Below are 15,952 nucleotides of genomic sequence, written 5' to 3'. Positions count from 1 at the left end.
AGTTTTCGGGGAGGGGGGTGCGGAGGAGTCCTACCCCCTTCATCCCGACAGATCCGGAGAGCAGAGACTTGGAGGGTCTGTTTTGATGAGGATTCTTTTACAGGACTCATGTCCCCATCACACTTCAAACGCCTGCGACGGGGCTGGTTTGGGGTTTTGGTGACGCTTCTCCATGCGCCTTTCGAGGGCTGCCTGGGCGTGGCTCTAGCACAAGGCAAGCAGGCGAGGCGCGAGGTTTACTAGCGCTTCAACGATAATAAAAAAAAGTAACACAATAGCATCCTGCTGCAGAACGTTTGCTCTGAAAGAAGGCGGGGGGGGGGGATGCAACACTTTGCATTGCCTGCTGGAAACGATCCTTTTAAAAAAGCGCATTTAAGCAATCGGCACCAGCAGAACAAGGCATGGGTTTGGTGTAGAATGAAGCAAAATACTTGCCTGCACACTGTTAGCGTTTAAAATTAATAGACCAAACTGTGTAGCTGCTATAAAACAAAACAAAGCAGAGGAAAGGTTTGTGTAGCAGACTCTGCCGGTCATTCACTGCGTGTATCGGATTGCAAAACCTCGGTAGTCTTGTTTTTTCAGTGACTGGCATTTTGAGACTGGATGGTTTGTTTTAAAGATTTGTTGCCATCAGATTTGATGGCTTATAACCGCCCCCATTTAAGCAATGCGACGCTTTCTCGCTGCTTTGAACAGAATCGTTTCATTTTTCTTAAAAACAAACAAATAAACAAAAACACCCTGAATATATAACACGTAAGGCGAAGGTGCGGTTCAAAGGGAGTCTGGGCGTTTTCCGGGAGGGGGAAAAAATAATTTTAGCATTATTACTGGTACAGTATTATTGTGCCCATCTCTGCACGAACGGATTATAAAGTGATTGATTGATCGGGCGATACTGTACTAGGTATTGCCACACATACTTTTCTTTGCAAATACACGCCCGCGCGTTCATTTCTCGCCAGCTGGCCCTTCCAGGATCCAACCCAATCAGATCACATCAATATATGCCTGAATCAGCATGTTGTGGTTCCCCTTGGACTTCTGACTGTCTTGTTTTTGAACTTTATGTGGGAAGCGGGGCAATTTGCAGCCCCAATTTATCCAAGTAGTACGGCCAAACCCAATCTCTGCTGTCATTCAGAGAGATCAGAACGAAGCTAGAACGTGATGTCTTCATTGATCAGAAACACTTAGCTCTGAGTATTTGTTTTCAGCCCAATGCTGTCGAAACGAACTACAATTTTCAGATATCTGGGTCGTTTTGAGATTTACCACTAGCTACAGTGTTGGGTTATGTCCCTGCACGTATTTATTTTTAATCTTACATCAGTCACCCAAACAAAGGCTTCTCATATGTTGGCTATCTGTACTATTTCTATGCGTTCCTTTTTATTAATCAAGATAAAAATATTTTGATTTTTACTTATGTAGCGCGAAGGTTAAGTTGCTATTATTAAAAACAATTGTTCCGAAATATACTGACGGTCAATAGTCTCGAATTCGCTAGTTTTCTAAAAGTCTCTTTAATAGCTGCTGAGGTTTCGGAATTTCTCTAAAAGTCCCCTTTATTGATTCGTCGGTCGGTGTTTACTTCTGATTAGGAACTGGCCTCAATCACTAATAATGTTGACTCGTCATCACGTATTGATTTCATTTAAAACGGAAGTAAGTCCAGCCATACTCTAAACTCCTATTTTCCATCAGTATATTCTAACGGAATCTTGAAAACACCAACGTGGTTTTTTGAAACAAGATCTCACCGCGGTCATTGTGTGTCTGTGTAGTTGTTTTAGATAGGTAGGTAGATATAGATATAATTATATTATACAATAAAATGGCAAATGCCTTTCCTCGTTTTTTTGAGCACGGATGGACGGACGTACAAAGATACAGGATCATCCGCCTAAATGCAGCGGGAAGTTCTCCTGCGCAAGCCCCCACCCCCACTGAAATAAACGGCGGCGCTCTTGCACAATTCCCCTTGGTTTAAAAGAGACTCGACTCAGGACGGCCCGCTGGTTTCTCCTCCTACGTGTGCAGCTCATGTTCTCGCTTGCTTGGCCTTTTCCACTCAGTAAAAAAAGTCCCACGAGGATCATGGGCCGCGCCTCCCAGATCGCGCAGAAACTTTTCTCGCAGTTTGCGTGCTCGGTGGCGGCTCCATTTTGCGGAAGCAGAAAGAGATGCGTCCCCCATAAATATCTAGGCAGCAGGGGCAAAAAGTCATTACACCCCCTGCTATATGTTCAGCATGAAAAAAAGACTGTTGTTATTTGCTTAAGCAATTAAATATCGATCGCCCCACACCAAGTACTAATATAATCATCCAATCCGGGGTGCTTTTAATTGGTCTGAAGAGCTTTACCGGCCATTGACATGCTGGTCCCATTAAAAGCGAACAAAAACATATTGATAAAAGCATTAATATACAAGTCATGGTATTTATACATTGGCGCAAATGGAGGACGTGTGACTGATACACCGGGTATTAAAATTCAGCGTCAGGAGACGTGTTTTTGCAGCGTCCAATTTCTTTTCCACGAGGAAGACAAAGAGGGGGTGCGGGAGGGAAAACGCAGGTTTAATGCCATATAGGGCTCAGAGGCTGCATTTTCTTCAGATAGGAAAAGCAATTATCTTTACGGATGATTAATAGTCAAGCGCGCACCCGTCCCACCCCGCACCCCAGCATGCGCGCTCCAAGTCAGGCGTTCACCGTATCCCTTCTTGCACCGCCAGTTCCAATTGTTTTAACGTGACCTTTATAACCGTGCGCCTTCGTCGCGCGGCGCCAGAGTGCGCCCACTTAGGCCTTCCGCGCTCCAGAGGGGAGAGCGACGAGTCTCCTATCAGGTCCGTCGATCTGTGCCTTCCTTTTCTCTCTCTCTCTCTTTCTCTCCCCACCCCCCACCACCCGCAGGTTGGCTGGGGGGCCAGCTCAGCTGCAAACCCAGCGGAAGGGTTTTGCAAAGGATATGCCGGATGGAGACACATTCTGCAACCTCTCCAGCGGAGGCCGCGCGCGCCGGACCGGAGAAGCGGGGGAGGGTTAATCTAATAAACGGAAAGGCCGCAGGGCATGCGGAGCACTGACAGATCTTGGCCATTTGTTTCACACTTCCTCCTCGCTCGATTGACCAGCCTGGGCAGTTTGAAAACGACGCCGGCAGACGCACGCAATGCATACACCCACCCACACAGAAGCAAGCCTTGTCGCAGGCCCCAGCGATGCACACCGCCACGTGGACGCGTCCGGGCCTCCACCCGGCAGGCCCAACTTGTCTGTGGGTCGGCAGAAAAGATGCCACCCGAAGGTCCAAGCGACTCGGCCCTCCGCCTCCTTTGCATTTGATTTGTATGTCTGCTGCTGCTGCATCGCCATCGTCGTTGCTAGCAGGGCCTTCGGCGAACTGTAGATAAGACGGGACCACGTGGCATTTCAACTGCAACGTTTTCAGAATGATAATTCCAAGTTGCAATCCTAAGTAACAGCTTTCTCCTGCATAGGCTAGGCAGGTAGAGGATTGCACTGTGCGCTTATGCACACTTTCCTGGGATAAGCCTCCCTGAACATAGTTAAACGTGCATGGTATCCAGCCATTATTTGGCAGCCTGCTTTCTCCACATTCTAGAACCCACATTTTGTTATGTGAATGGAGCCACGATACCTGAAGGCAAGGTTCTGAATCACGGTGCAGTGAAACCATTAAAAAAAAAAAACCCTAGCGGACCCTGCCTAGCTTTGCAAACGTACACCTGGTTTCCTTTGCCAGTATCCACATATGCATTACATTGTGTGGGATCAGAATGAATATTGTGTTATCATCATCATGCTTGCCACAGGGAACAATCTGAGCCGGGTCAAAGCCCCAGAGCCCATTTGCAATGGCCTGGCCCAGCCCTGGAGCATGTGATGGAATAATGAAAAGTGGATGAGTACGTGCAGAGTGCATTACCATCACTGCTGACTGTTGTCACCGTTGGCCTCACCCAGGTCTCACAATTGACAGCTTGTACACCAAGCCTTCGGAGTTTTATTACCACACACATTAAAGGCCAGAGGCTCAACCTTCCAAGCAGAAAAGCACTCTCTGCATATGAGTAATCTTATTTAAAATACCAAAATGGAAAAGAAATTAATTTCCCCATACACAAAGCATCGGGCTTGGTGTGTGGAGAGATCAGAGATCTCAAAAATGACAGCTATCTACTAGGTGCAATTAACCGCACCCGCTAGAGTTGCATTGTTCTTTATAATTGTGTAGGAAATCTATTGCCTTCCAAACTGCAATGATAAACCTGTTTATTTATCTTCGGATGAGGCATTATTAGAGTCACATTCTCTCAATTGAAATCAAGACAGAAAAACATCCTGGCCAATAAAGAACCTATGGTGTGAACATGACTTCTGACCATCATTTCTGAATTTGCCTTTTGTACTCCAAGGTGAGGGAGGAAACAGCAGAACCTTGTGTATGGGGTTTGACATACTGGAAAGATGAAAGAAGGCAGCATATGGATTTGCAGAAATAATTATCACTTTTGTACTCCTTAGGACCTCTTGCTGTGCAAGCACAGGAAATAAGAGCAAATTATACTAACGATTTTTAAATGCAATTTTCAACTCCAGCCACTGCCAGTGGTTTGATAGCTCTGCTGCTTCTGGCACAACCGCTGCAACGAAACCAATCTAATGCGCAATGCTGGGAAATGGATGTTTCCCAGTCGCTGGTTCGTCTTCGCTGCGACCAAGGAGGGCAGCACAGCGCGCTCGGAAAGCGCATTTCTCCCATCAAGTAGAGATATGCAACAACGACCTACGCGCGCCTAGTCGGAAGCAAACCCCCGTTCAATTCAACGAGGCTTACTCCTAAGTAAGTGTGTGCATTGCGAACTTCGCAGTCTCCCGATTAGAACTGCGATTTAAAGATATTAAACATGTTGGGGGGTAGGGGAGCTGGTTTTTAAAGCATCGGGACCACGCCCACTTCCATGCAGCCGACAAGTGGCTCAAGTAGGAAGGAACACACGCACCCCCGCAACTGCTGTCAAAACCGGCTTCCCCCTCCCCCAGCCTACGTGGTTTAGCTTTCCAGGCCATCCATTTGGACAAATCGCATAAAAATTAACGATGATGATTTAAAAAAAAAAAAACCCTGGTAGACGGGCGTGGGGAGAGTATGCAACGTCTTGCAATATGTTCAGCGGAAAGGGAGGAGGGGAGGGAACCTGACACGCGTCTCGGGTAGCCTTCCACGGCACGCGCGCGTCATGCGGTCCTCCCACCCCACCCCATTTTATTTTATTTTTAATAATATATATAGAAAATCTGGGCCTTTCTCCCTGACGGAGACGCCGCCGTTTGCCCGCAGAGAGGGAGAGCTGTGCAGCCAGCAAGGATCGCCACCCGTCTTCCAATGGCATCCGAATCCCGGGCTCTGCCCACCCCCCACCCCGCCTCCCCCACCATGCGCGAAAGGATATATATATACGGGAAAGGCGAGAGGCGGCCGATCAATGGAAGGAGCCGGAATCCACGCAAATCGCCTGGGAGAGGCAGCCAAGCGGGCAGAGGCGCAGTCACGTGCAGCTGCTGCCACCGCCGCCGCCGCCCTCCCCGTTCTGGAATGCTAATAAACCCGGGGAGTTCCAATGCCGAACGCGGCGGAGCTGAGTGTTCTTTTTCCTCCTCCTCCCGCCCCCGCCCCCCCCCACGTCGGGGGAACCACCCGGCACTGCAGTGTAGGGCGCAGTGCTGTTGTCACCTGATCACCAGGCGCACCGCCCCTCGCTCCCCCCCCCCATAAGTAAGGAGGGAATGGTAGTGTCTGGTATGTGACACCGCAGCCCCTCCCCTGCGCGATCTGTGGCCGCTAAGCCTCAGAAGCTGCGGGCGCCGGCGGCGGAGAGAGGGAGTCCCGGTAGCTGTGCAGCCACCGCCTTCATGAACAGGTGAGTCGGTCCAGCGGCAGCTTCGCTTGGTGCTGCGAGGGGAGAGAGACCTCTGCTTGCCTTCTCCGCGGCGGGCAGGTGGAAGATGCTGCTGTGCTGGCTGCACTGCCCTGGCCCATATCTTGCAGGGCTTTCCCGTTGGTTTCAGAGCTTGGTTTTTGCGGAGGGTGGCGCAGGGCTCCTGAAACGAGCGTGGCTTTGGGAAACGGGGTGCTTGGCTCAAAGGATATATGGGAAGATAAAAGATGGGAAATTGCGCTGCTGAACATCATCCTACAGAAGCCACGAGATCTTTAGATTATTATTATTTTAAACAAAAATATTGTTTTTTTGTTTTTTAAAAGATAGACCTTTGTTTGCTAAATGTCACAGGAAAGCAAATGTGAGTGTCTTGGTTGTAGAACTTTATTGTCACACGATATTTAAAAATGGAGAGGGATAGTTCATGCGCTCTAACCACATGAAACAAAAACATTTATGTACATGGATATGGGTTCTCCCCCTTGCCTGCCTGGTGTGTAGCACATGCATTTTAGGATTACTTGACGTTTAAAAAAAATCATATTTGGTTTTTTATTAACATATTGATCCCTGTGTTTAGGAAATGGAAGGAGGAAATATTCCCCTTTTAATGAGGCCAGATATGGGCAATTGGGTTTTTCATATGCTACAGAACTGTGTGTGTCAAAGAAAATGAGAAATACAGATGGAACCGAAAAAGGAGAGCTTTCAAATGCAGGGTGGGGGTGGAATTAGGCAGTTGAGATGAATTATGACTAAGGAGGCACCAGGGAGTACTAACCATGCAATCCAATATGTATCTATTCAAAATATATCCCTCTGAGCTCAATGGGGCTTGTTTCCTAGCTTGAGGCTACAGCCCTAGTCTTGTTATTTGGGAATAGCCCCCATTGAATTCAGTGGAATTTACATTGAGTAGATTTGTATTGGATTGTGCTGAAAGTTATAGATTTAAAAAGACCAGGTCACATCAGAATGCTTACTTTTTGGCTAGGGAAACTCTTATTAAGGGTTGACAGTTTGGTTATTAATATGTTTGGAAAGCCAAATCTGCCAGGGGAATGGGTGAAAATCCAGGGATGTGCAAGAATGGGTGTGTCAGCGAGACTTTTTGCCAATATTGTATATCGTGATTGCTCTGTCTGGACTGCACAATTGCTGGTTCCACAATGAAGCTAGAGATAGTCAAAGACTGTACTTTTTGCCAGCAAAATTGGCAGCTGTGGAACAAACCAGTATGTTAAGGTAACGCCCAGTGAATGTGTCCTTCTCAGAGATTCAAGTTTGTCCTTGGTTAAGCAAAAACATTTCCTTTCATCAAGTTACTTCTCCCCCTCCCTGCCACTAATGATGAAAATGGATACCCTGTGGAAACTTGGAGAAGGAGTGGCGCAGAATGACCCCTAAATTCTGTTCAGCTGTGTAGAAAACCACACTAAAGCCATAGAACGGTGACATTTTTGTACGTGTATTTATGATGGTGGGCATTGTAGAAAAAAATACAGAGCAGAAGAAACTTAAAAGGCTTGAGCTTACTTTGACAATGATCACTGGGTAGCAAAGAGACATTCATTAACCGGGTTCTGATTTGTAGGATATGTTACTAAAAGAGGAATCACTTATGCTTAATTCTTAGCGGAGTTAAGGTAAGCTATTTGAGTGGTGTGCGATGTTTGGGGCGGAGGAAGGAGATTATTCAGAGGCTAGTAAAACTGAGAATTCTGTTGATCGCAGTGGGAACTACAGTTACATGTTCCTGTGATATTATCAAAATCTAGGCATGGATGGAGAACTGAATGAGACAGAGATTCAGATAAGCTAATGTGTGTGGGTTGAACCTGTAAGGACCATTTGACCAAGTTAATTTTGGAGAGAGTCTGTTTCAATGGGTGATACTGATAAAATATCACAGTAGATCTCTCTCTCTCTCTCTCTCTCTCTCTCTCCCGTCCTGCATTGAGATGATAAAACTGAACTTTTATGATGGCCTTGTAACTGGGGACTTGCTTGGGAGCAAGCCTTGCTAAACACAGTGGGTCTAACGCTTTGTAAATGTTTAGGATCAGGCAGTTAAAAACCTAAGCGGCTACATACAATCATAATTATTCCCTGCCACTAGAGCCCGTTTTTAGAATGTGGGGTGTATAGCGGACTCTGGTGCATTGAAAGGAATGGGTACCATTTGGAAAAAACAGATATTAGTCAGTTACAGCCTGCATCATGGTTAGCTTTAGCTAGAATTCTCAGCATTTGTCTTTTTTGTTCCTTTGGGGAGGACAGGAAGTTCTCAGAATTCACTTGGCAAAAGCAGAAGCAGAAGCTTTGTTTGTCAGGATTTAATTTTCTACAGGCTCTCAATACTACAGTGTTCTTTAATAATGTAATTTTGGATATAATTCCTTGCAGAGTTTGTGCATTAAAGGGTATTGAAAGATATGCTGTGAATGGAGAGTCCAAAACTGTCAATTTTAAGCGTTGATATAAAACAGAGGAGAAAACATTTGGTTGCGGGGAGAATTCAGCTGCCACCTGAGGAATAATTAGAAGTGTGATGGATACAAGATGCTTGACAACATGTGCATTAAAAGTGCCTTAGGAACGCTGGTGTCAAAATGATTAACTTCTGCCCTGTAATACCTGCCTAAGAATGTTCCAGAACAAAATGGCTCCTCAAGTTGTCTCTCAAATATGTGCATAGGATTTCGGACTGGAGCATTCCAGAACACCCACCTTATTGCTAAATGGCCATTCAAGCAGAATAAACAATTCGCTTTTCAAACTGACACAGCAAATCCAAGAACTGAAGTTCTTGCTGCAATTGAATTGTGGCAGTACAGAAATTGAGCTTGTCTCCTATAATTTTATATTAACTATGCTTTGGCACGGTGCGGAGAGCATTTGTTAAGAGAAACTAGCCGTGCAAAGCGATGTGAAATCTTGCTAGCTTTTCCGGAAGCCTACAAGAACTGTTAATAATCTGTGCTGATGGGGTTTAAGCTCCCCCTCTAACACTGGGGAAGCAAACACACAAGTTCCAAATTTGGATAGCAAAACAATAATGCCTTTATTAGGACCATCCAAAAATCACAAGGTGGTGGCCAAGCTTTTAAGCGCACTGGGAATCTTCAGTTTAGATGTTAAGCAATAAGATTGAGCAGGGTGGGGAGAGAGATGTTGCTAGGCTTGTTGGAAGCCCAACTCTGCATTCAGCTACCAGCCTTGAGACAAAATGGAGGAGCTGTTTTTTGCAGACTTAATTAAAGTAGATTGTGCCTGGCGCAAAAGACCACTGGTTGCAAGAAGGCATGCTGGGTCAAAGAAACAATGGCCTTTCTTCCTTTGAAAATAAAAAGCAACAGTTGTTCAAATCTGCCTTTAAAGCGGGAATTGGCCTGGGCCAATGACCTCCTTGAGTGCTTTTGCTTGGATGGAATGTGCCCTATATCTGCGGCGATGCCTGTTGCTTGGCTGGATGGAAAGATGGGGGCTGAGTAAGTGTAGGAACCTCTGGTTTTTGCAGGGCTTGAACATGTCCTCTCATGCAAAGGCAAGAGTTGCATGTGTTGGCCTCTTTCCACTTTAGCCTCTGGCTGTTAGCTCTGCTTGCTGGGGCTGATGGGAGCTGTAGTTCAGCAACATCTGGAGGGCCAAAGTTTACCCCACACCTGCTCTATAGACACTTGCCTGGTTCCTCTGATGAGTAAAAATTGGAGAGTTGTCAGGGTGCGAGGAACGCATACCGCATGTTGCATTGGTGTGTGAATAGGGCTGCAGTTCTGTGCACAGTTACTCCCAAGGAAGTCCCATTTAACTCAATGGACGTCAGAATGCATAGGGTTGCTCTTCACATGACAAGTATATGCAGTCAGGCATGCTGTCCTTTTTGTTATTGTGGCTTGCTTGCTTTCATGGGCTAGTCAGTGGCTCTTGTGGGCTTATTTGCAAAGCTGGCTTTTTAATCTTTATGGATGATGACTGGCATCCAGATTGCTACTTTTAACTTATGGGTTTAATTTAATTTAATTTTTTAACAGAAGGCTTGCATGTTATACCAGGAACTCCTTTTAAAAGCAGGTTGCTATGTGCCATTAATATTTGTGTGTGTGTGTGTGTTGCTTTTTGAGAAATAGGCTCCTTGGGTGCTCACAGCTAGTTGTATTGTCCTTTTGGATTCCAGTCAGGCATATCTCATGGTGGGGGGCATAGCAGCCAACTCCTAGGGTCCGAGGGCCCTTCAGCCACCCCCATAAAATATTTGAGGGGGCCGCCCCCAAAGTTAATGTGCATTGCCATTCAAATGGTGTGCATGTGCCATGCGATGTGATCGATTATGTGGGGTGGGGCTGACCTAGCCCCCTCCCCAATATTTTATTCAAGTTGACATCCCTGGCAGGGTGGATGTCTGAATGAAAAACATGAAAATCTGCTGCACTGTGTTACAGTGAGGGTTGCCAACATGGCACCTGCAGGCACAGGTGTGCCCACTAATACCTGTTTATGCAAGATTACTAGTGATGTTTCTTAGAAGGCTGAGAATGCCCCTCTTCCCCCATTCATTTATGTTTGGATGCCAGCCTCTCCTCTCTTCCTTTATGGACCTGGCAAGGGTAATCTGTGATCTTTAGAGACTGAGGGATGGTGCTGGCAAGTACTGGATCTGTCGTTTTTCTGTTGTGCAGCCCGTACAACACCAACGCAAGGCTCATTTAACAGGACCCAGTTCAATTCTACTGCATCTTGCTTTTGCCCAGACCACATGGAAAAAATCGCTCTGCTTGTCTGGGGGAAGAAGGGTCAGCTTGGAGGGTTGTTACCCCTGGCACTTTCTCCAAATTCCAAATGTGCCTGCAGGTTATCTGAGGTGAGCGTATGGAGTTGTGTCTGCAATCCAAATGAACACTCCAGCACCTGTCATGAATCCATGTACAGGATATATATATGATCAGTTTTGCTAAAGTCATAGGCTAGTGTGGGATTAGGATTGCAGCGAGAATGGATGGCCGCATCTACACTGCAACTTCATTCTGGCTTTATGCAAGTTTAACTGCCATGACTTTCTCTGAAGAAGTTTGAAGAAATCCTGGTGAGCTGCGGACAATTTTATAATGGTGCCTTTCACAAAGCTACCATTCCCAGGGATATTTGAGCTGCTCTTTCCCATCACAGTTTTAAACAGAGAGAGCCATATGTGAGTTGTGTTTGTTCAAATTACATTATGACCCAAGTCCTTCAACTGCATGATTGGCCTCTGGGTTTTTTTTGGGGGGGGGGGAGGTTACATTGATCTGTTTCATTTGTGATATGTAGTTTTGCTCTGCTTTGTCTTGGTTTTTACCTAGTTTTTAGGGGAAATTATTGAAGTGTTTTATTTAAAAATGAAAACCACGTACAGAGACTTTTTTTATTAAGTGGTATGCAATTTTTGTAAATCACATGCTTTTTCTTACAGGAGTGTAACACTGTTATGGTGGAACTCTTATTCTAGCGGTTAATCGCAAGTAGTGCATAAATGTGTACGCAGTGCTTCACTTTCCCAAAACTAGGCAATTATTGGAATGTCAGACCTGGATCTATAGCTGGGGGAAAAACAACCCAGGAGAATTTTATTGTCTTTGGGAAATTGTCTTAAGTGCATGTGTTACATTTAATTTAAACTTATTTAGGTTTTCACACCCATTATCTGCTGCTGTTAGCGGTTTTTTCAGTTTGCAGGAGGCAAAGATCAATGGATCTTATTTTAATTACCTCTAATAAAAACAACTCAAAAATTCTTAAGGCTTTTTTTTTTCCCTGTGAGGATGTCACCTGATTAAATAGCAACGATAAGGCCAGTGTGTTTGCGCCGACTACTTGATTCCCCCCCCCCTTTTTGCGCATGCCTTGTATTTTTAAATTGGAACATACATAGTTGTGTTTCTTCATGTATAGAGTTAGGAAAGGAAATAATCAGTGTCAACATATTCGTCCTTTTCATTGTCCACAATGGTCTGTGTTATATGACTTATAATATTAAGTGGTGTAATAGGATTCATAGCAGACACATCATGCTACCTTCTGATTGTTAAAAATGCCTACTCATGCTGAAAGAAATTAATGCACCTGATGTACTGTGGGAGAACAGCAACAAAACCTTCACAATGTAACTGCTGTGTTATTTTTAATTTACTTCCAGGCCTTTTTAAAAACTGCTTGAAAATTGTTTAGACGATAGCTAGCTTAGTATTGTCTAATGGTGACTTCCACACCTAGGTTTCTACTCAGAAACAAGCCCTATTAAGTTTGATGGCACTTACCCCGGTACCATTGTGTAGGATCGCTACAGGCATTTGGACTTAATTACTTCTGAGTCGATGTGCACAGGATTGCGCCACAAGACTGTTTAAGATAAATTTATAGTGACATTTATTTTTTTTACCTTGCATGTTGAAAAACGAGAAGCAATGCCCTCTCTTTGCAATTTTGATGCTTTTTATTGGTGTGCACGATTGCGTTACAAGTGGGGTGTGTGTGTGTGTAGATATGCTAAAAAGCTGCGCACAAATGAAGAATCAGTTGAGAAGCTGTAATGCATTAATGTTACAAAATAGAAAACGGTTATAGGCAGAGCTGGGTGGGGCCCAATGCAGTATTCAGCTCTCTGCCTTTTGTCTGGTAAAATGGCTGAGATGGAAGTTCTTGTCTACAAACCATTATTTTTGCATGACCTTTAAAAGGCAGGGGAAGAAATTTAATGTATCTCTTTGTTGCCGTACACTGTGCTAAGATATCAATGTATTGCCTTGGATTTTGCTGCTTGAGTTCCCCTCTTCAGCATGACTTGTCAAAGCAAAAAATTGAAACTCTGATTCAATGCCTGTTAATCCTGTTACTTCCAACTTCGGAGTTTTGAGGAATTTCATTTGTTAATGGTTTTGTTTGCAGAGATTTTATTTTTCATATGCTGAAAATGAATGAAGCGCATAGCTAACTGGTGTTTTCAAATGGAAATGGGGAATGGCGTATTAATACAGTGGTACCTCGGGTTACATATGCTTCAGGTTACATACACTTCAGGTTACAGACTACGCTAACCCAGAAATATTACCTTGGGTTAAGAACTTTGCTTCAGGATGAGAACAGAAATCGTGCTCCGGCGGCATGGCGGCAGCAGGAGGCCCCATTAGCTAAAGTAGTGCTTCAGGTTAAGAACAGTTTCAGGTTAAGAACCGACCTCCAGAACAAATTAAGTACTTAACCCGAGGTACCACTGTATTGGCACTAGGAGATCTGGCTGTGACACAGCCTTACCAGAAAGTTGCAGAAAACTTGAGCTGTCCATTTTAAAAGGTGGACATGTATTTAAGTGTAATGTGCGAATGTCTTCAGAATTAGATATTTTCTATTGCAATATGTATTTGTAAAAGTCTTCTGTGATCTCTTGTGGGATAGAAAAGGCATTCATTTTCACAGACTTTATATTTGAGATATTCCTCTTAAAAATTCAGTTTTTGTTTAAAGATCTTAATTGGTTCTGCCAGTGTAACAGAAGTTAAATTAACTAGGGGGGGAACTGCAATTCCTCAAATACTTTGTGGATTGCCATTTCCCTTTTAATACTGCGGCTTAACAGCTTCATAGAACATAGTGAAAGTTCTTCATTTTAGAACAGTACCACTATCTACTTAGAGTTCTAAAGGAGAAAGACCCTCTTTTTTCTAATGTTCTGATTTTGTAATCCCAAAAGTCAACTCACACCACCAAACTACTAATGTGAGCAGATAACAGGTAAAAGGCGAAAGGAACATCTTCAATACAAGGAGAGAAACAAAGAAGGCTTTTTCCACATAACAGCAGAGGCGGTTTTAGGGTAGCACAACTGGTTCGGCCACACTGGGCACCATGCTATAGGGGGCGCCACAACAGTGCTGTGGAAGGGAGCGCGAGAAACATGGATGGCAAATTTTAGCGCTGTGCAGGGCACCACTGAAATTTGAGAGCCCCAAATCCACCACTGATGACAGATTTTAAATGGTCCAGCCAGTCGTATCGCATGCTAGGGATCCCTGCAAACTGTAGTTCTGTGTGGAAGCCAGGAATATCTTTAGTGTTCTTGACACCCTCGCCAAACTACCATGCCCAGGATTTGTTGAGAGAATCTAAAACAGCTTAACTGGTGTTAAACACATTGTGCTTAACAGCAGGTAGCAAACAAAGCCCAGGAGCGCTTCCACTCTCCTGCTGTTTTTGAGTGGGATTCAGTCCCATTCCAGCAAATTCAGGTTGCACAATTAAAGTTAATTTGGAGGTCTTGTGCAACAAAAAGCCACTTTCCCTAAACATCAGACCAGCAATGGGAAAGTGTGAGATAACATTTGCTTGGCCAACACCATCAAACCTCCCCACTGACGAAACAGGATGAATGCTCATTAAATAGTCAATGTAATCTAACCTCCCTACAAATAAATCAGGATGAGTGCTCAGTGAACAGTGCCCAAAAATGTTTTTTTAAGAAAACAACAATACAAAGACAAGAGGCGCTTTGGGAAGGGCTGATTCTGGTAGAGATGTGACTGGGAAACGGTTAGGTGTTCTTATGCATATTCATGTGTGCAAGCACCCCACTTCTCCCCTTCAGATTAGCCTGTCCCAAGGTGGCTTTTATTGAACGGCAACAACACAATAATAAACATGGTCCTGATATATGAATGCAAATGTAGCTCTTGGAACACTTACTAAATTATACACATGCACCTCGTCAGCTCTGGCCACAAGAGTATGCTTGGAGTTTTCTTACAAATTCAGTTTTGGGTATACACCATAGGGTGCCCAGACTCTGTCCTCTCAATTTTCTCAGTTTATTATTTATACCCCGCCCATCTACGTATACCTACGCCAGAAGAGATCTTCCTTGCTCTCTCTCTAATGGCATTTCAGACTGCCATTCAAAAACTACTTAAAGCAAGCCTTTGGGCTTAGTTAGCATATGTTTTAGATATAGTCAACCAGATATTGTGAGGGTTTTTCTTCTGCTGGTTTTGTTTTATTGCAGTATCTTGCAGGTTGTAAGCTGCTTTGGGCATTGCTATGCAGTGGAAGAGTGGATTGAGAGACAATCAATCAATCCATCAAATGTAGGATTCAGGCTATTAAGCATTTTGGATTGTGCATTAGATTGCTGTGGGAACTCACTGCAGAAGCCAAGACACTGGTATAATGTGCTCCTCATTGGCCCACCCCAAATGGAATTCAGAATGTTGAACTAGCAGAACATTATTGTCAGGATTACGGAATCGCCATGCTTCACAAAACTCATCAGCGTACATTGTGCAACATAATTTGATGTACATGCCTGAGAACAGAGAAAAGCAAGAGTCTGGCTTGTTGACGGCACACTTTAAAATCCCCTAAAATAGCTGCCCAGAAGAAATGTAGAAATGGCACAGTTGCTTCGTCAGGGTCCTCACAATGTTGTTGGACTTCGAGTCCCATCAGCACCAGCCAGCAAATATTAGGAATGATGGAATTTGTAGTCCAACGACACCTAAAGGGCCACAGACTTCCCATTCCTGCTCCAGACTTTATAAACCATTTACAGTTGTCCGCCAATGCAAAATTTTGCTACTCTGTCTCCTGAGCATTGGAAAATCTGTTTAACCACACCACCAGAGACCTCACCAGGCATTTACACATTCTTTTAAGCCTCTATTAGCCTTAAGATAACTACAGAAGCATGCTCCATTGTTTGGAGCAATGTGGCCTAGCTCCCTAATTCACCTGCCACCCTCTAGTCAAGGGTTAGAAGCTTGCATCTTAGAAATATGCGTATGCTGAGCTTTTCATGATGCCTAGGTATGTGCCCAGCACATACGTAGCATGGTGCTTTTACAGTGAAATTGCAGAATGTGCTGAGCTCTAAATAACAGTCCATTGTGTTCTTTACACAGTTCTTAAAACGTCCAGAATACGTTTCAGAATCTGTAAAACTATGATA

General features: G+C 44.4%; 2 protein-coding genes across 10 annotated transcripts in view; one reads left to right on the top strand and one right to left on the bottom strand.

The window, feature by feature from the left end:
• Nucleotides 1–15,952, bottom strand: part of LOC308459533 (uncharacterized protein) — a 127,197-nt gene that overhangs the window by 104,724 nt on the left and 6,521 nt on the right. The gene's annotated exons all lie outside the window — the stretch shown is intronic.
• Nucleotides 5,825–15,952, top strand: part of LOC308459531 (uncharacterized protein) — a 113,146-nt gene continuing 103,018 nt past the window's right edge. For all 8 annotated transcript variants that reach the window (XR_013978080.1, XR_013978081.1, XR_013978082.1 and 5 more), the window contains exon 1: nt 5,825–5,961. The gene's annotated coding sequence lies outside the window, so the exon portion shown is untranslated. The remainder of the gene's footprint in view (nt 5,962–15,952) is intronic.

This window comes from Podarcis pityusensis (assembly GCF_964106645.2).
Source record: "Podarcis pityusensis genome assembly, chromosome: 12".
Lineage (NCBI taxonomy): Eukaryota > Metazoa > Chordata > Lepidosauria > Squamata > Lacertidae > Podarcis > Podarcis pityusensis.
This window is presented reverse-complemented; position numbering and strand designations above follow the sequence as displayed.